The sequence below is a fragment of the Bos grunniens genome, chromosome 10 (genome assembly GCF_055505025.1).
Source record: "Bos grunniens cultivar Pamir isolate PY7600 chromosome 10, Bosgru_T2T1.0, whole genome shotgun sequence".
NCBI classification, from domain to species: Eukaryota; Metazoa; Chordata; class Mammalia; order Artiodactyla; family Bovidae; genus Bos; species Bos grunniens.
This window is the reverse complement of record NC_141174.1, coordinates 50,468,650-50,486,745: the sequence shown is the minus strand read 5'-3', so window position 1 is coordinate 50,486,745 and position 18,096 is coordinate 50,468,650. Positions and strand designations below refer to the sequence as shown.

At 46.8% G+C, this 18,096-nt stretch overlaps 1 protein-coding gene across 10 annotated transcripts in view; it reads right to left on the bottom strand.

The window, feature by feature from the left end:
* Positions 1-18,096, bottom strand: part of CGNL1 (cingulin like 1) — a 170,423-nt gene that overhangs the window by 130,020 nt on the left and 22,307 nt on the right. The window contains exon 2 of one of the 10 annotated variants that reach the window (XM_086321177.1): positions 379-472. The exons of 8 other annotated variants lie outside the window; for them this stretch is intronic. The gene's annotated coding sequence lies outside the window, so the exon portion shown is untranslated. Of the gene's footprint in view, positions 1-378; positions 473-540; positions 2,156-18,096 lie in introns of those variants that run through there. One more of the 10 variants, XM_086321181.1, reaches the window with a different exon arrangement.

Genomic DNA, 18,096 nt, shown 5'->3' with positions numbered 1-18,096 from the left:
CTCTTTGCAGTCCAAGGGACTCTCAAGAATCTTCTCCAACAGCACAGTTCAAAAGCATCAATTCTTCAGTACTCAGTCTTCTTTATGGTCCAACTCTAACACCCATACATGACTACTGTATAACCAGTAGTAATATGAACTCTAATAGTTTATCAGTATCTGTTTCTTAATTGTGACAGACCAAATGTATGACATTAACAGAAGAAACTGGAGAGCATGTGAAAACTCTCTGTACTATCTTTACAATTTTCTCATAAATCTGAAACTACTCTAAAAAGTTTTTTTAAGTAAATTAAAAGAAAAAAAAAACACTGGTCTGACTCATGGCTGTGGTCACTGTGGTCACTCCAGAGTCAACACTTGAGATACGTGACTCACCCTCCACCTCTGGCCTGCTGGGTGGCCAGTGTCCTTCAGTCACCGGGCACAGCATCCTGGTTAGGTCTCAAAATCCTGCTCCTGGATCATCCCCCTGCCAGGAAAAACAGGACCAACCATCCTCCAAGACCCAGTGAACGCAGAGCATCACATCACATTTACCTGAAGAGGCATCCAGCCGGTTCACGACCTCAGAGTCCTGTGCAAGCTGGGGTGAGAGTGTGATCTATGTGGTGAAAATTTACGAGCTATGGACAGTTTCCCACAAGCCAAAGAGGAGAATTAACTAACAAACTTGCAAACCGCATGCTGTGGAAGGGAGAAGAAACAACTAGCAAACTGGGCAAACATAGAAGAAACACATTCCCCAGGGAAGGTAGCATCTGAGCAGAGTTTAAGTGGGAGCATTAAAAAAACATGTGCACCAATGCTTCTTATAAAGATAGAGCTCTACTCCCTTCTTCTTCCACCTCAGAGAATGTCATTGGATGTTAATTGGATAAAAAACAGAAGAGCAGATTTAGTCACAGAGCAGAATGGGAGAAACCAAACAAGAGGAAAAAGAGGAATTACAAAGGGATTGGGAGCAAGAAAGAAGTAGTGAAAAACGCAATGAGATGGGACCAATTATAGGGAGAAAGATTAATTCAATTTGTCTGGCCACAGGAAGCCACAGTGACAGGAAGCATGCACTGGGGTGTTATTTGGGTTGAATATAAGAAGAGACCAAATTAAAGTTCACTTCAAACATCCCTTAATAAGCACCAGTAAGAATGAACTCCCTGACCCAAGAGCTGGAAGGCTCCTTTGCTCCCCAGCTGCTCCTCAGTTACAGATGCTCTTGACCCTGACAGAGTCTTGGATGTTGCAGACACCCTACACTGTAGCCTGTTGGACCCAGGCTACCACCACCCCTGCTTTGATCTGAACCCAATGCTGCCAACCAGGAACTTCCCTGGTGGCTCAGACGGTAAAGTGTCTGCCTGCAATGCAGGAGACAGAGGTTCAATCCCTGGGTCAGGAAGATCCCCTGGAGAAGGAAATGGCAACCCACTCCAGTACTCACGCCTGGAAAATCCCATGGATGGAGGAGACTGGTAAGCTACAGTCCATGGGGTCACAGAGTCAGACACTGAGCGACTTCACTTTCTTTTCTTTCTTTCAATGCTGCCAAGGCCCCAAGCTAACAGCTAATACAGTGAGTGTGTGCCACCCAAGGACATCAACCCAACCCACAGACCTGCCAGCCAGACACCCAGGAAACGCCCCCGAGACCCTCCCAGGCACTGTTCTTTCACAGCAGCTCCACCTCCACATTTCTACAATTTTTAAAAAATTTTTAATTAATGTCTGTCTCCCTTATCAGACTGTCAGATCCATGAGAACAGGAACTCTATGGGCTTTCTCATCATTTTGCCCCAGGGCTCCACAGCATGCCTAACATAGAGCAACTGGTTTATGAATTAAATGAATGAATGAATGGATGGATGAAAAGGTCCCTCTCCACCCCTCCCCCAAGCAATCTGAGACCTTCAGAAGGAAAAGAGGATATTTTAATTCCAAATGACTGGGAGATTGGGATTGACACATACATACTATTGATACTATGTATAAAACAGATGGGGATTCCCCAGTGGCTCAGGGGTAAAGAATCCAATTGTCAATGCCCTGGGCTGGAGAAGGAAATGGCAACCCCCTCCAGTATTCTTGCCTGGACAGAGGAGCCTGGCCGGTTATAGTCCATGGGATCACAAAAGGGTCAGAAACAACTTTGTGACTAAAAACAAACAATAAAGTAGATAACTAATGAGAACTTACTGAAGAGCACACGGAACTCAACCTAATACACCGTGGTATGTATAGCTAATTCATTCTGCCATACAGTAGAAATTAACATTGTAAAGCAACTATGCATCCATGCTTGCATACTAAATCACTTCAGTCGTGTCCGACTCTGTGCAACGCTGTGGACAGTAGCCTACCAGGTTCCTCTGTCCATGGGATTCTCTAGGCAAGAATAACTGGAGTGGGTTGCCATTTATTTCTCCAAGCAACTATACTCCAATAAAATTAATCTTAAAAAATAAAGAAAAAAAAGAAAAAAATCCCAAGTGACTAGTACAGAGTTTGACCTGGGAGTCAGTTTACCCATAGAAATGGTGATATAAATAATGATGAAGAGTCTGGTGCTACTAAACAAACCAGATACATAATTAGTAATACAGTAATAAATAATACCAGGGCTTCCCAGGTGGTACTAGTGGTAAAGAACTCACCTGCCAATGCAGGAGATGTTAAGAGATGCAGGTTCGATCCCTGAATTGGAAAGGAGGAGAAGGAAATGGCAACTCACTCCAGTATTCTTGCCTAGAGAATCCCATGGACAGAGGAGCCTTGCGTGCTATAGTTCATGGGGTCTCAAAGAGTCAGACACGACTGAAGTGACTTCGCACAGCAAACAATACCAAGCAATCACCGAGCATTTACGAAGTGCCAACTACTATGTTAAACCCTTTTCAGACATTATTCAGCAACTCTGCAGGGTAGTTATTTCTTATCACTCTTTTGCAGGTGAGGCAACTGAGGCTCAGAGGGATTAAGTCACCTGCCCAAAGTCACCCAGGTAGCTGTGACAGAGTCACAAGCCATCTAGGCCTGTCTAACTCCAAAGCCCCTTCTCTTTACCACTCCAGAGTTTAGCTACGTAACAGGAGCAACAGATGTCAGGTGGGGCCTAGAATCTAGCCACCATTTATGACACTGAATCCCCAGGAAGATGCCTTCTAGTTCCAGTCAACTAACTGCAAAATCAACTTTAGTAAACCATCTGATTCCCTGGTTGGAGACCACCTGCAGAGACCCAGCTGGTCATGCAAGGAGGTCATGCAAAGAAGCAGGGACAGAGGAAGTCAGGTGAGGACACTGGCTTCAGTGAAAAGGGGCAAAATTAATTCTAAGGGGAAAATGAGACTGTTTTTCACAACTATAAAGGAGTGGTAAGCTGTGGTTCCAATAGCCTTGGGAAAAGGAACCAGAAACATCTTCTGCCCACATATGCAGACAGACTGGGCATGTCGCCACCCCAGACTCTGACCATCAAAAGGGATGGTGGATTCCCAGCCCATGTAAAGAGTCTGGATGTCATTACTCCCACCCTCACTCACACACATACAAAAAGCTTAAACTGAAAAGAAACTGGTCAATCCACGGGGTCACCCTGGGCCTTCACTGAGACCATGAATACGGAAGCACTTATTCAACTGCAGTATAAAACCATAGGTGCTTCCCTGGTGGCTCAGATGGTAAAGATTCTGCCCGCAACGTGGGAGACCTGGGTTTGATCCCTAGGTTGGGAAAATCCCCTGGAAAAGTGAATGGCTACCCACTTCAGTATTTTTGCTTGGAGAATTCCATGGACAGAGGAGTCTGGAGGGCTACAGTTCACGGGGTCGCAAAGAGTTGGACACAACTGAGCTACTAACATACACACACACATTAATGCAGTAGAAGGCATCAAAACCATATATCTGTGGATTTCTTTTTTAATCCAACCTCTGGTATTTGACAAGTATAAACACATAGCAATAGTTCAACCTCTGAACCAAAGTAGATCAGCCACACAGGGGCTCTAGAGCAGATTCCAAGCATGGTGAAAGGACACTTAGGCCACGAAGAAAGCCGCCTCTAAGCTGCTCAGAGTTCACTGGACACTGGCCTTATTCCTTTTCTGGCAGGGCTGCCAAAGCTACGAGGTCACAGAACTACTGTCACACGGCTAGATTTCTGAAAGGCACCATCAGGTTTCTCTTGGCAGCTTTGGTGTCAAAGACATATCCAAGACCCCAACCCACCAAGGCTCTGTGCTGGGCCCTGAGGCAGACAACAGATGAGGGAAGAGGGAAGGGCTTCAGAGTGGGGCTCCAGAGGCAATGGGCAGCTTGTTACTACAAGAGAGTGGGTAGCCTTGGGAAGACGTGAAGTCGAGGAGGCACGTGGAACCTACTGGCTTCAGCACACATTTATTTTCACTGTAATGGAGGTTAAATTTCACAAGGCTAAATTCAAGGTCTCAACAGGGCTGCATTCCTTCTGGAGGCTTCAGTGGAAAAATCCCTTCCCTTGGCTTTTCCAGCTGGAAGCTGCCTGCAGGTCTTAGCTCTCGGCCCCTTCCTCCATCTTTAAAGCCAGCAACGCAGCATCTTCTGACTTTGTTCCCATCCTCACAGCCTCTCCTCTGATTCCTACTCTCCTTCCTCTTTCCCCTATAAGGACCCTCTCCTGAGCTTCCTTAATTTAGTCACACTCCCTTCTCCATGTAAGGTGACATATGCACAGGTTCCCGAATCAGGGTGCAGACATCTTGGGGGCAGGGGAGGCATTATTCTGCCTACCACCTAAATGGGCAGGGAAAGTCAGGCCCCAAAAAAGAAAAAAAAAATTAATATTCAGAGAAAAACAGGGATGGGACTTCCTTGGAGGTCCCGTGGTTAAGACTCTGCCTTCCAATGCAGGGGGAGTGGGTTCGATCCCTGGTGGAGGAGTAAGATCCTACACACCACGCAGTGAGGGGAGGGGTGGGGGGTACCCTTCCGAGAACAGCAGGGATGAGAGGACATTTTTTCCCCCGGCTTCCCCAGTTCTGCTTTCCTGACCTGCTGCCTCTTGTCCTTGAGTTTCTTGAGACAACACTCACCTGCTCTGCCAGTTGCCTCAGAAGATTCACTTAGCTCTCACCTCAAACCACACAACCAGCGGGTGGTGGACATGAGATTTCCACCCATGTCTCTCTCACTTTAAAGCCTGTGTCCCAAACCACAGGCACCCAGGAAGCAGAGACCAACTGCGGGAAACTTAAGGAGCTGAGCAGGTCAGCAGACTGGACCGAAGGGTCAAGCCTAACAAATCAAGTTTAACAAGGAGAACTGAAGGCCCTTAAGAAACCAACTGTTTGACTGCAGGATGGGTGAAGCACAGAAGCAAACCTTGTTTAAAAAAAAAAAAAAAAAAGACTTGGGGATCATAGTTGAAAACGTGTTCACTGTGAGATGACTGTCAAAAGATCGCTATGACCTCTGAAAATTACATATCTAGATCCAGGAGGGCAGGGCAGCTAACCATACCACAGACACCCCTGAAATTAAGGACAACTTCCCCTAACTACTGCAGAAATGTGTCTTTTCATCCAAGCACACAGTCTCAGGGCAACATGCAGCGAGTCCTGAGGACAAACGTGCCACCTACCCAGCAGTGACCATAGCCAAACGAGCCCGGCTAAGTGGTGCCATCATATCTCCCTTCCTGGTGAATTTGGAAGCTCCCTCTGCTTGGGATGATCAGCAGGAGCCTAGTGTCAGAAATGTTTAGCCAGGGTAACTTCAGGAGAAGAACCCATGAGAAGGCACCAGGTATAGGAGAAGGGGTGCTACAAACAGGATAAACTGTCACCAGATGTAAATACCAGAAGGGCTGTCATGTGAAAAGGGGATTAAACTTGCTGTGTGTGACTCCAAAGGTTAGAACAAGGAACAATGAGTAGATGTGCCAGGGACACAGATTCCAATTCAAAGGAAGGGAGGACTAGTTTTCTAACAGCAATGCTTGAAGGTAAACAGCACTGTTTCGGTGGAGGAATGTAAACAGGGCAGGGCTGCCAGTTCACAGATGGGTTTAAAAGATTCCAGGGTCAATCCATCAACAAGGGAGGGCGCTTCCAAATCTGAGAGTCAAGGACTCCCTCTCCTGCTAAGTCACTTCAGTTGTGTCCGACTCTGTGCGACCCCATAGACGGCAGCCCACCAGGCTCTCCCGTCCCTGGGATTCTCCAGGCAAGAACACTGGAGTGGGTTGCCATTTCCTTCTCCAATGCATGAAAGCGAAAAGTGAAAGTGAAGTCGCTCAGTCGTGTCCGACTCTTAGCGACCCCATGGACTGCAGCCTACCAGGCTCCTCTGTCCATGGGATTTTCCAGGCAAGAGTACTGGAGTGGGGTGCCATTGCCTTCTCCGCTCCCTCTCCTATTTACTAACAATCATCTATTTACATATCAGAGAAAACATCAGACAGTCATCCCAGGGACAGGAAGCACAGAGGTGAGAACAGCTAGGCACACTCTTTAAGAGGGAAAAAGATAACAGAAAACCAGAGAACAAGGTTTTCTCCAGATCATATGCTGGGTTTTCATATGTACAGAACAGACTTGAGAATAAGCCTGCTGACTGGGTGCAGCCACTCCTGCCTGCAGTTGGGGTGGTGGTGGGGAGGTGCTCTGGCCCACTGGCTGCTACCCACTGCCTGAGGGACTCCAGCCTGGGCCGGAAGTGAATGAGTCACCCCAGACACAGCCCTGACACCAGACTCATCCCAACACAAACTCCAAATGATCATTTGCTGGTTGCCCACCCAGCAGAGGAAGGAAATCAACTAACTCTAGCCTGCCCCAAAGGAAACCCAGGATGCCACATTAAAAGCTGTAAATGCTTTTGGACAATGGACAGAAAATACAGAAAACATGAGCCTTGGTGGAATTTTCCAAGAAGCACTGGAAACTCATGGTTGACAATATCTATCCTATCAATACTCAGGAAGAGGCAGAAAAGCACCGGGGGGCTCTCAGGGAGTCATTACAAGATACTAAGAAACTGTGTATAGAAGCTGAGCCAAAGCCCAATGCAAGTATCCATAAAGTGAAGAAAACCAGCAGGAGCAGAAGAGACAGCAGAAATGTCACAAGTGCCAAACCGGAAGTTCCTTAAGCGAAGTATGAGCAGATCTGGTCTGGGCTGCCCACTGGGAGTTCAGTGGGTGAAATCAAGGAATGCATGAATGAATGCTGAGCCAGCTGTGAGCAAGTCCTCGAGAGGATGAAGAGAGCCTCCAGATGGCTCAGGATGACTCTCAATTCTGGTAGGAGATGGACTCAAATTCTCCTGAAGACTCAGAAACTGGCTCTGGTCAGACAAGTCTCTGTGTCTATAGATGGAGTCCCTACTCATGACACTCTTCTGTAATATTTTGATATTGAGAAGAACATTGCCAACATCACCATTCAGTATGGTATACATTTAACAAATTTCAGTGAACTTCAAAAATTGGGTTTTTTAATGTGTCTTTGTGTTCTCTAAGCTGCCACAGGTTATTTTCAGACTCTTAAAATATAAGGTCCACCAATATGTTGCTTCCCTGGTGGCTCAGACGGTAAAGGGCCTGCCTGCAATGCAGGAGACCAGGTTCGATTCCTGGGTCGGGAAGATCCCCTGGAGAAGGAAATGGCAATCCACTCCAGCACTCTTGCCTGGAAAATCCCGTGGATGGAGGAGCCTGATACGCTACAGTCCATACGGTCGCAGAGAGTCGGACACGACTGAACAACTTCACTTTCACTTTCACCAATATGTTATCCTGTCATTTTTAATTAAATCTCATTTTCTCCTCTGAATCTGAGAAGGCTCAAACACAATAAACTTTGCTAAGAAAAGGGCTGCATTTTGTCTTTTTAGCAAAAGAGAAAAAGCAAGCCACACAAGTGCATCATGTTACATGCAAGAATTGAAGAGCACCCACATACACCAGGACAAAATTGGGGAGCAAAGGTTTAATACTTGGGAAAGCAGTTTTGCTAGGTTCTATTTAGTTTCTCTAGTAGTTAACAAGGCTATTTATAAGTTTTTAACAAATAATAGAGCAACAGATAGATTTAGATCGGATTTCTTTCTTTCTCTCTTTCAATTATTATTACTGAGCCTCACATTCACTCCCCGACCTGCCCAACATTCACACACACACACACATACACACACACATGTTGGCACCATGTACACACAGAAATGTCTGCCTAGAAAGAAAAAATGGGGACTTCCCTGGTTGTGTGGTTAAAGAATCCACCTCACACTGCAGGGGACATAGGTCTGATTCCTGATCGGGGAACTAAGACTCCACATACCATGGAGCAACTAAGCCCGTGTGTCACAACCACCGAGCCCATGCTACGCAACTAGAGAAGTCCACGCACCACAACCAAGAGCCTGCACAGCCAAAATAGGAAAAAAAAAAAAAGTGATGGGAAGGCTCCCAAAGTCCTCCTTCAACTACTGGCCGAACCAGCTGCAGGGAGTAGAAGAGGAGAAAGAAGACAGCTCTCTCTTCAGGGATCCAGGCATCATTTAGGTCACAAGCAGAAAGCCAAGATTCCCATCCAATGGTGACATAAGCAGCTCCCACCTTAACTAAGGAAAAGAATCTACAGCTTACGAGTGGCTGCCACGGGTCAGGAGCTCTCTGGGGGCACCCTGCCTAGGCTCACATTTAATCTTCCTATCAACCTAGTAAAACGGGAAAACTGAAGGATGATGAGTTTCAGTAAGTCAGACATACAACAAGCTAACTCCGGTCCTATCACTTCATGGCAAATAGGTGGGGAAACAATGGAAACAGTGACAGACTTTATTTTCTTGGGCTCCAAAATCACCGCAGATGGTGACTGCCCCTAAGCCGCTAAGTCACTTCAGTCGTGTCCGACTCTGTGTGACCCCATAGACAGCAGCCCACCAGGCTCCCCCATCCCTGGGATTCTCCAGGCAAGAACACTGGAGTGGGTTCCCATTTCCTTCTCCAATGCATCAAAGTGAAAAGTGAAAGGGAAGTCGCTCAGTCGTGTCCAACTTGTAGCGACCCCATGGACTGCAGCCTACCAGGCTCCTCCATCCATGGGATTTTCCAGGCAGGAGTACTGGAGTGGGGTGCCATTGCCTTCTCCGGATGGTGACTGCAGCCATGAAATTAAAAGACACTTGCTCCTTGGAAGAAAAGCTATGATCAACCTAGACAGCATATTCAAAAGCTGAGACATTACTTTGCCAACAAAGGTCCATCTACTCAAAGCTATGGTTTTTCCAGGAGCCATGTATGGATGTGAGAGTTGGACCACAAAGAAAGCTGAGCACCAAAGAATTGATGCTTTTGAACTGTGGTGTTGGAGAAGACTCTTGAGAGTCCCTTGGACTACAAGGAGAGCAAACCAGTCAATCCTAAAAGAAATCAGTCCTGAATATTCATTGAAGGATGGATGTCAGCTGAGGCTGAAGCTCTAATACTTTGGCCACCTGATGCAAAGAACTGACTCATTAGAAAAGACCCTGATGCTGGAAAAGATTGAAGGCAGAAGAAGGGGACGACAGAGGATGAGATGGTTGGATGGCATCACCGATTGAATAGACATGAGTTTGAGTAAGCTCCACAAGTTGGTGATGGACAGGGAAGCCTGGTGTGCTGCAGTTCATGGGTTTGCAAAGTCAGACACAACTGAGCGACTGAACTGAACAAGCTAACCGGTGATACAGCCGGGATTCTGAGAGCACCAGGTTTGTCCCACTCAAGTCCACGTTTGCCCACCTTACCGACCCTGCTAACTCCCCAGCACACAATCTGCATGCCTCTAATAGGGAATCCCCCAACCAGGATGCAATTCCACTGACCTGAACAGGTGAGCACACACTGCTTAGAACCCTGGCCTGTCTTGGCTAAAACACCTTCTAGGCTGATGACTCGTGCCTTGAGTCTTTCAAAACAGAAGGAGCCATCACCACCTGTCAAGCTAGGAAAGGGCAAGGCCCAAGCCGGGCAACACACAGTAAAGATGCTCCTCGGGGAACTTTCTGTTCCTAACTCCTTTCTGGATGTTTGGTTTCTCAAACCAAACACATTTTATTGGACTTGTTTCTCTACGTTTTTCTCAGAAGAAAAACAACTTCCCAGGTGGATTCAACACAGAACCACACCTATTGTAGTACCTTCCAATTGTCTAACAGCAAGAATGCTCCGGGGACCATTTGATCCTCTCTATGAACGCCTGGCTTCCCATGGGACGGGGCATCAGTCGGCCCCACCCCCTCGCAGCAACCTGGAAGCATGTAGACTCTCTGCGCCTCCTGCACTGCCCCAGTTAGCGGTTGCTTCTGTTCGACCCCGCCCCCCAGTACCTCAGCCGCTCTTTCCCTTCCCCATGCCAACCCCCTAATTGGGACCATATGCGTGTCCCATCCATGTATCAGCAGTGGCCTCAACTGTCCTGCAGCCTTCACTCTTATCTTCCTCCAGCCCCCTGTCCACACACCAGTGTGGTCTTTTCAGATTTGTCCATTCATTTGCACTTCAGCTTAAGTATTCAGTTACTTCCCTTGAGTTCAGGATAATAATACAAGCTTCTTCACCCAACATAGAAGGCCAGGCACCTGACAGGCACAGACCATGGATCAATGGTCTGCAAAGGCTCAGGACTCCGTGGCTTCTGTAAGCCTGCCTCTCCACCCCCACTCTCCTCAGCCCTCACCTTCCCTGAGCCCCCACCCAGGTTTCCTGCCTTGTGCTCCCCCCACCACACACACACACCACAGAGCCCTTCTCAGCACAGACACTGACCGAGACCGTCCACTTCCTTCTCTACCTCCCCATTACAGTGCAGGCGCCCATTACAGTGCAGGCGCTCCCGGAGGGAGGGCCTGCCCCTTAATCTCTATAGTGTTTAGTACTCAATGACTCTCAATGAATGCACATGTGACAAAGGGTCAAAGAGCAATGTTAAGAGCACACCGCAAGCTGACTGATGGATAAGCGCAAAGGCTCCAGAAATTTAGTTCAAGGAAGGCTGCCCAAGCTTTGCTCTGAAGTTTGAGAGTCACATTTCTGAATAATCTTGACTCAGAGAGTCCAAAGAGAACAACTGGGCTTCCATGTTAGAGAAAGGAGACTCACCTCTGAATGAGGCACTCAGGACAAAGGTCTCCATCAAAGGAAATGACTTCAGCCTTTCATGTATGTTTTCATCAGCCCTGACACTTGAGGCCCCAGGGGACGGTTTCCCCGTTACCAAAATAAATGTTTAATAGGGTGTGTTCCGTCCTCAGTTGCTTTCAGAAATGACTTCAGAGATTGGTCAGTTTTCTTTCCAAGCATCCCACACGCCCTAAGACTTCAGCAGGACTCAGACATGTAATCAGGTCACTTAACTTCCACGCCACCCTCTCAGCTCCTTGTCTTTTGAAGATACTACGTAGAATAATACTTTCAGATATGGAATGAACAGTCAGAACCCCCTTTTTTGGACTTAAAAATTTACATTTTATCAAAAGGGACCTTTTATTTTCAGTAGCAAAAAGGCCACACATTATTCTAATGAGCTTTCTGATAAGAAATCTCATCCACACTTGTCTTATTTTTCACAATTATTATGTTGAAGATTTTTTTGTGTGGTAAGACTAGAAGTGATACAGAAAACAAGAGATGAGGAATCTTTTAATAGTTTCTAAAAACAAAGCAAAAAAATAGATCCAGACATCAGGTAAATTATAGCAAGTGAATCAAGACCTTTATAAACACGAAATCTTAGTTCTCACTGCTGTAACAGAATGTTTTGAAACTTCTCACCTATCCATGAGCCCCAAAATATGGAGTGGTTATCTTTCATGGGCTGGGTGATTCCATAAGCTAATGAATGCTAGGATTATTCCAAGTATTTTGGAGAAGGGGCAGAGATTTCCATGATTCGGGCCATCGTCCACTTTTTGGCCTCAGAACTGTCACGGCACTTGTGGGTGTCATTTAGACAATAAGCGTGTAATGAGGCTCAAGGTCCACTGGAAGTCAAATCTTCCGCCATCTTGGGCCTGACTGGTTCTAATCAGTTTAATGTCATATCTTTAATGGCTATGTTACTCTTTCCAAGGTTGTGCCCTTCCCTCCTGTCTCAAGACAGCCCACCTTCCAAGTATATTGTGGACCAATCAGCAATGACAAGAATCACAAATTCTACTATCCACTGGTACAGTAAGCCCTAGGTTACTACTATTTGGTAAATACTTAATAGTTTGATAAATAAATGCATGTAAGAAAAAATGACTTGTTTCAGAAAGTATTCATTGTGTTAGTCGCTCAGTCATGTTCAACTCTTTGTGACCACATGGACTGTAGCCTGCCAAGCTTCTCTGTCCATGGAATTCTCCAAGCAAAAATACTGGAGTGGGTTGCCATTCCCTTCTCCAGGAGATCTTCCAAGTTCAGTATGCACACTAATAACTTATAGATTTACACAGCACTTTCATGTGAGTCTGATTAAGCATGTTCTTCTATGCTTAATCGGCATCTTTAAACACACTTTTGAGAGGAGCACCCTCTGCACCTGGTAGGCATCTGGTAGGCATCTGGTTTCCTGAAGTACTCACTGCAGACCTTTTGTTCCCACCCTCAGGGCCCTGCCCCATCACTGACCGTACTCTTCCACGTCACCATCCCACGGTCACCTTGCTGTAACTGCAGAACAAATTCCAGAGTTCTGGGCTCCTAACTGGACTTCCCACCTACTCCCTTCTCCAAAGCCTCAATTGGCTTCCTGCTCCCATCACAACAAACCTTAAGATGACATGCAAAGTCCAGCACTGCCCCCCATCCCCACCACCAACTGGCAGAACACACTTTCTTCATTCATTCCCCTCCAGCACTGACCTTGCTGGTCCCGGGACACGCCAAACACCCTCCTGCCCCTGTGCCTTCTGCCTTAGGGCCGTTGGTGTCCCTGTCCTCTTTCCCAATACCCTTCCCCCACGTAGCCAAGCTCCAGACTTTCAGGTCTCAACTTCTTGGTAATCAATTCATAGAAAAAAATCTCTCTCTCAGAAAAGATTACTCCCATTAAGTAGCATTTTCCACCATCCCCTGCCACCATCCTCAGAGTCCACCTCATCTTGGTGTACTGTTCTTCTGGCTCTGCTCATCTGCTGATATGCTACAGTTTGTTTATTTGTGTTTACTGGCATCTCCCCTGCTAGGTCTCTGTCACTAGAATTCAAGTTGCCATGAATGGGCGCTTTGCTAAGGATATTGCCATATCATTAGGATTAATGCAGGGCTTGGCATACAGTGGGCTCTTAGTAAATACTTGTATTAAGTGAATGAATGAATAAACAACATTTGCATTACATGTAAGTTGCACCCCTACAGGGGTGATAAAGCTCCACAGTCTCCAAGACCTTTCCTGTCTTTGAAGCACCCTGGGAAAAGACACTAAGTCTGGGCTGGGGGAAGGGAACACAGAAGAAGTACAGAAGAAGTCAGATTAGTAGACCACCTTCTCAGGGGTCCCCAGCCCATGCCCAGGAGACCAGAGTCAGCTCCCTCTCCTCCCTGCCCACTGCACACCCTTGAAAGCCAGGAAAGAGCTGAAGAACGCAAGTTACAAAGCCAAGAATGCTACAGAAAACATGGATGCTACAAAAAACAAGAATGCTACAGAAAACCTAGAGTCAGAAGAGGAATCTCTGGAAGAGGAAAACCTTACCTGAGGGCAGGAAAAGCAAAGGTCACAGCTCCCAAATCTGGAGCAACACTGTCAAGAGCAATACACACAGCCCAAGAAGGAGAGAAAGTAGCCCAGAGATCATGGGAGCAATGATGTTGATGGCACCACTGACAACGGGAACCATAGGATGGATGAAGTGAAAGAGCCATCTTTTGGTAACTAAGACTTGCACTGCATTTTATACTTTAAAGCATCAACACAATGTGACTTTACTGATTCACATAAAAGCCAGTAAGGCAGGCAGTAAAATTTTACAGATATGGAAACAGGCTCAGAAAAGCCAAGGGATTTTTCTGCAAGACTGCACAGCAAGCAAGCAGAGGAGGTGGAACTTAAAGGGTCTTCCAGCTACAAGGACTGAAGACTCCCTCAATTCCAAATGAACTTGATTCTTAAGGCCCCACTATAAGTGATTAACAAGACGTTATCCATGGAATGCAAAGAACTATGCAAAAGCAGGATACCCCTCACCCACCCCACCCCAAATTCCTCTAGAGATTTATTCCACACTCTCTTGACTTGGGAGAAATCTGGCTTTCTCTAAGCCTTCCTAAGGTGGCCAAAAGCTGAAAAGCCCAAAGAGAAGTCAAGCCCAGGTCTTTAAAACTGTTGCCTCAGGGCTCTGCAAAACCACAGCAAGAGGCTGCAGAGTATAAAACAAAACTGCTGCTGAAAGTATTTTTATGTGAAAATGCACCCTCTGCAAAAACTTGTTATAAGGGCTCATATTTTTCAATAAGTTCTTTCAAAATGCCATTACCATCACTCTCATGGAAACTTGGGTCCAGAAAACGCATGGCAGGTTCATTAAATTGATTAGAACTGCATTCTTACTTGAAAATATCTGATGTGCAATTAAAAAAAAAAAATCTCTGACATTCATAAATCCAAAAAGATGCTGCTCTGGTAGATGCAAAAATTAAGAGAAAGAAAACAAAGGATCTTTCCTGGAGTTTCAAGAGGTCCAAAGCTGGGCCCTGCAAACTCAGCAGAGAGAAGGGAGTGCAGACGAAAGCCACTTTCCTGGAAGCACAGCAGAATTCAGAGGTCCCAGGCATGGATCCCAGGCACAGAACAAGCACCCAGGCCGCCTTGAGAAAGCACGAGGGGAAGAGGTGTTTCTGACAGTCGAAGTCAACACCTCTCATCACAATGGAAACCGATGAGAAGTCCAGGCTGACCGCAGAGATGGGTCCAGCGCACTTCTTGGGCAGCAAATGCATCTGGCCTCTGGGCCCCCCCAGTGCTGTGGGAGACCACTTGCCTCCATGGGGGCCTCAGAAGGGGCAGGGGCGGGTACCAGGGCTCTGGGCTGCGTAGGCATCTGCCTCCAAGAAAGGCAGGGGCCCTCCGCCCTGCAGCTCTGGGAATAAAGTCAACCTGGAGGCCAGGACCGGGCCCTATGGCTTTCTGGACAGGGGCCCCACCATTCTCTGGCCATCTTCTCAGGCTGTTGCTTCTGCACAACGTCACCCCCATCTATTTAGACTGAGTATTTGCCAGCTTGCCTCCATCCAGCCAGATGCTGCCTTTCAAGGATTGCGTATTTCTATAATTATTTCCAGGAGAAGCAAACACTTTCGAGCCACTGGGGTTTGCCATGGAATTCATTTTCCCACAGCAGGGTGTCGGTCCGCCTCTGCCCCTGGTCTCTGTGGGCGCACCACAGGGTGGGCCCCCAAAGCCCCACCATCAGTGAAATCTGGTTTGAAATAAACCCCTTGGCATCAGTGAAGTGTTAATTCACCTCTTGGGTTTGGCTTTTTGTTTCTTGGTTGTTTTTTTTAACCCCGTATTTCTTTGAAAGGAGCCTCACTTTGAAAGGAGAGTTTTAAACATGCTCCCTTTAGGCCATACTGCAAAAATAATATCGTTTTCTTAGCAGCAGAGTCTTGGCCTAAAGGCTTCCAGGAAACCAGCACGTTGTACTGGGCCCCAAAGAGGGGTGTGTCGGCCTGGCCGACAGAGCTCAGCATGAGTCAGGGGCAGGTTGGTCTGGCCAAGACCACCTCTGAGGCTGCCACTGAGAAGGCAGATCTCCTTGTCCACAGCTGGCAGTCAAGGCTCCTTAAGAGTCACTTTCAGAAGACTCTTCTGACATCAAGTTCCTGGCAGGCACAGTGGAAAGAACTGCCTCCAAATGATAGCACAGGATTCCATGGTGGCCTTTTCTGACATCATTGGAATTACCACCTCCAATCTCTTGAGTAGATCCAGGAAAGTGCCCAACCCTTAGATTTTCATTTAAACTAATGCAGGCATGCAGTTGGAATCTCAAAGACCCACTGCCTTGTCAAAATACTTGGGCCTGTAGCCCTAAACACTGAGGACTGGGAAATACTTTCCTGAGGGATGGGATGGAAAAAACAAAAGGCTCCCATGAGTAATTTAACCTAAGATAGGAAGGGCAGAGAGTGAAGGAGCTGGAGACTTTAAACTCCCCACTTCAATGCCACTGGGCATTTAACTTGTCAAACACACAGCACCTACTGTGTGCAAGTCACCTTCAAGATGCTGGAGAGGGCATACTGTGAAGCCGCCACACAGCAGAGGAATCAGGTTAGGTTCAGCTAACGACTTTGGCTTTAACAGTAAGAAATAAGTATGGAGAGCAGCAGTTCAGGGCTGGTACCACGGCTCTAAGGTCATCAAGGATCCAGGCTCCTCCTTTCATTGTGCCACTAACCAAGAGCAGGGCTTCCAACATTACAGTAACCTCATGATCCCAGATGGCTGCTGGATTTCAGCCACTGTGTCCACGTTCCAAGCAGTAGGTTGGAGGACAGAGAAAAAGCCAAAGGGGCGCACTGTCTATACAAGTCAGTCCCTGGAACCGTCTTATAAGCCACACATCACTTCACCTTTCACTCACTAAAGCTTAAGTCGCTGGCCCATAGCCAGGTGAAAGAGAGGCTGGGAAATAACATCTTTTAGCTTGGCACATTACTGTACTCAAAGAGTCAGGCTTTTGATTACTGAGAAAGCAGGATAGGATACTGGATGTAAAATTAGCAGCCTTTGCCACATAACACATAGAGAATTTGAAGATAAGCCAATCTGGAGGTCTACTAACTTTAACAGTTGGTAGTAGGGAAAAAAAAAAAGGTATTGAGGGTTGAAGGCTCAAGTGATACTATACTTCAGGGAAACTAAAAACTTTATTAAGTTGGAGGTGTTATGAACAAGTAATAAAATCAACTTCCCAGAACTATCCACCTTTGAATTGAACATACTTCATGAAACATTACATACAACTCAAAGGGAAGTTTCTTAGGCATTCTAGAACAGTGGCTCCATCAGACTCACTAGAGAGCTTTTTAAAAACAAATCCCTAAGATTCCCCACTTTTTGAAATTGTGATAGATGGTTTAGAGTTGAGGCCTAAAATTCTGTACATACACACACAAGCAATCGAGGAAATTCTTCCGATGGGTAGTCTGATTCAAAAACAGTGATTTCATCCAAACCTTCATTTCAAACATGAGGAGACAATTTACAACAATCATGTGACTCGTCCAGGGTCCCTAATGACCATCCAACCATCCCCCAGAGGTCTTAGATTCCAGGTTAGATCCATCCATCTAAATTATAGTTACCTACCCACCAGCAAACATGGTACAAGGGTCGGCTGAATCCCCACCCCTGCGGGCAGACCCAGCACTCTCAGAGACGCACGCTTCCTGGTGCTACACTACCACCTACTCTGGGGAACTCGAGGAGGGCTCTAAAATGAGTACGTATGCACAACATGTGCATGGATCTGCTCTACACATCCACATCTACAGCCCCCTTCTCTGACACCTCAGAGACCCTGGGAAGGAGGCAAAAGGCACGAGCCAGGGATAAAGAACAGAGGCTGGCAATGAGCCACACTTCAGTCAGCATGCGAATGCAGTCGCTTCCTGTGTTAGGGATTTCCCGACCACATGTAGGCGAATCCAAATGAGGCAGGTTCCACCATCAATTGGTAGGAATGAAACAGCCAAACTCTCATCTCTGCTCCGACCCAACCATCGTGGGGGTGGGCCTCTGTCCTGACTGTGGCTGCTGGCGGGAGCAGGCTATGGTCCTACTTATCTGGGCTTCCCTGGGTCCCAGCCCATTTCCACAGCCTGTCCCCACCACCCCAGTCATGTGAGTCTTATTGCATCCTCATGGTGCTGAATAAATGGTCTCTGCTTAGATCTATCAGGGTTAGTTTCTGTTGCTATAAATAAAAGACCCAGGATTAATGTCCTCAAGGAAGTAGGGAGGGCTCCAGATCTCCAGAGGTTATCTGTCTCAGGATAAGTGGATAACCAAAAGTCTGGAAGGGGGACAAAGGTTAAAGGAAGATGCTCAGGCTAGGCTAGGCATGGCAAGGCAGAGACCAG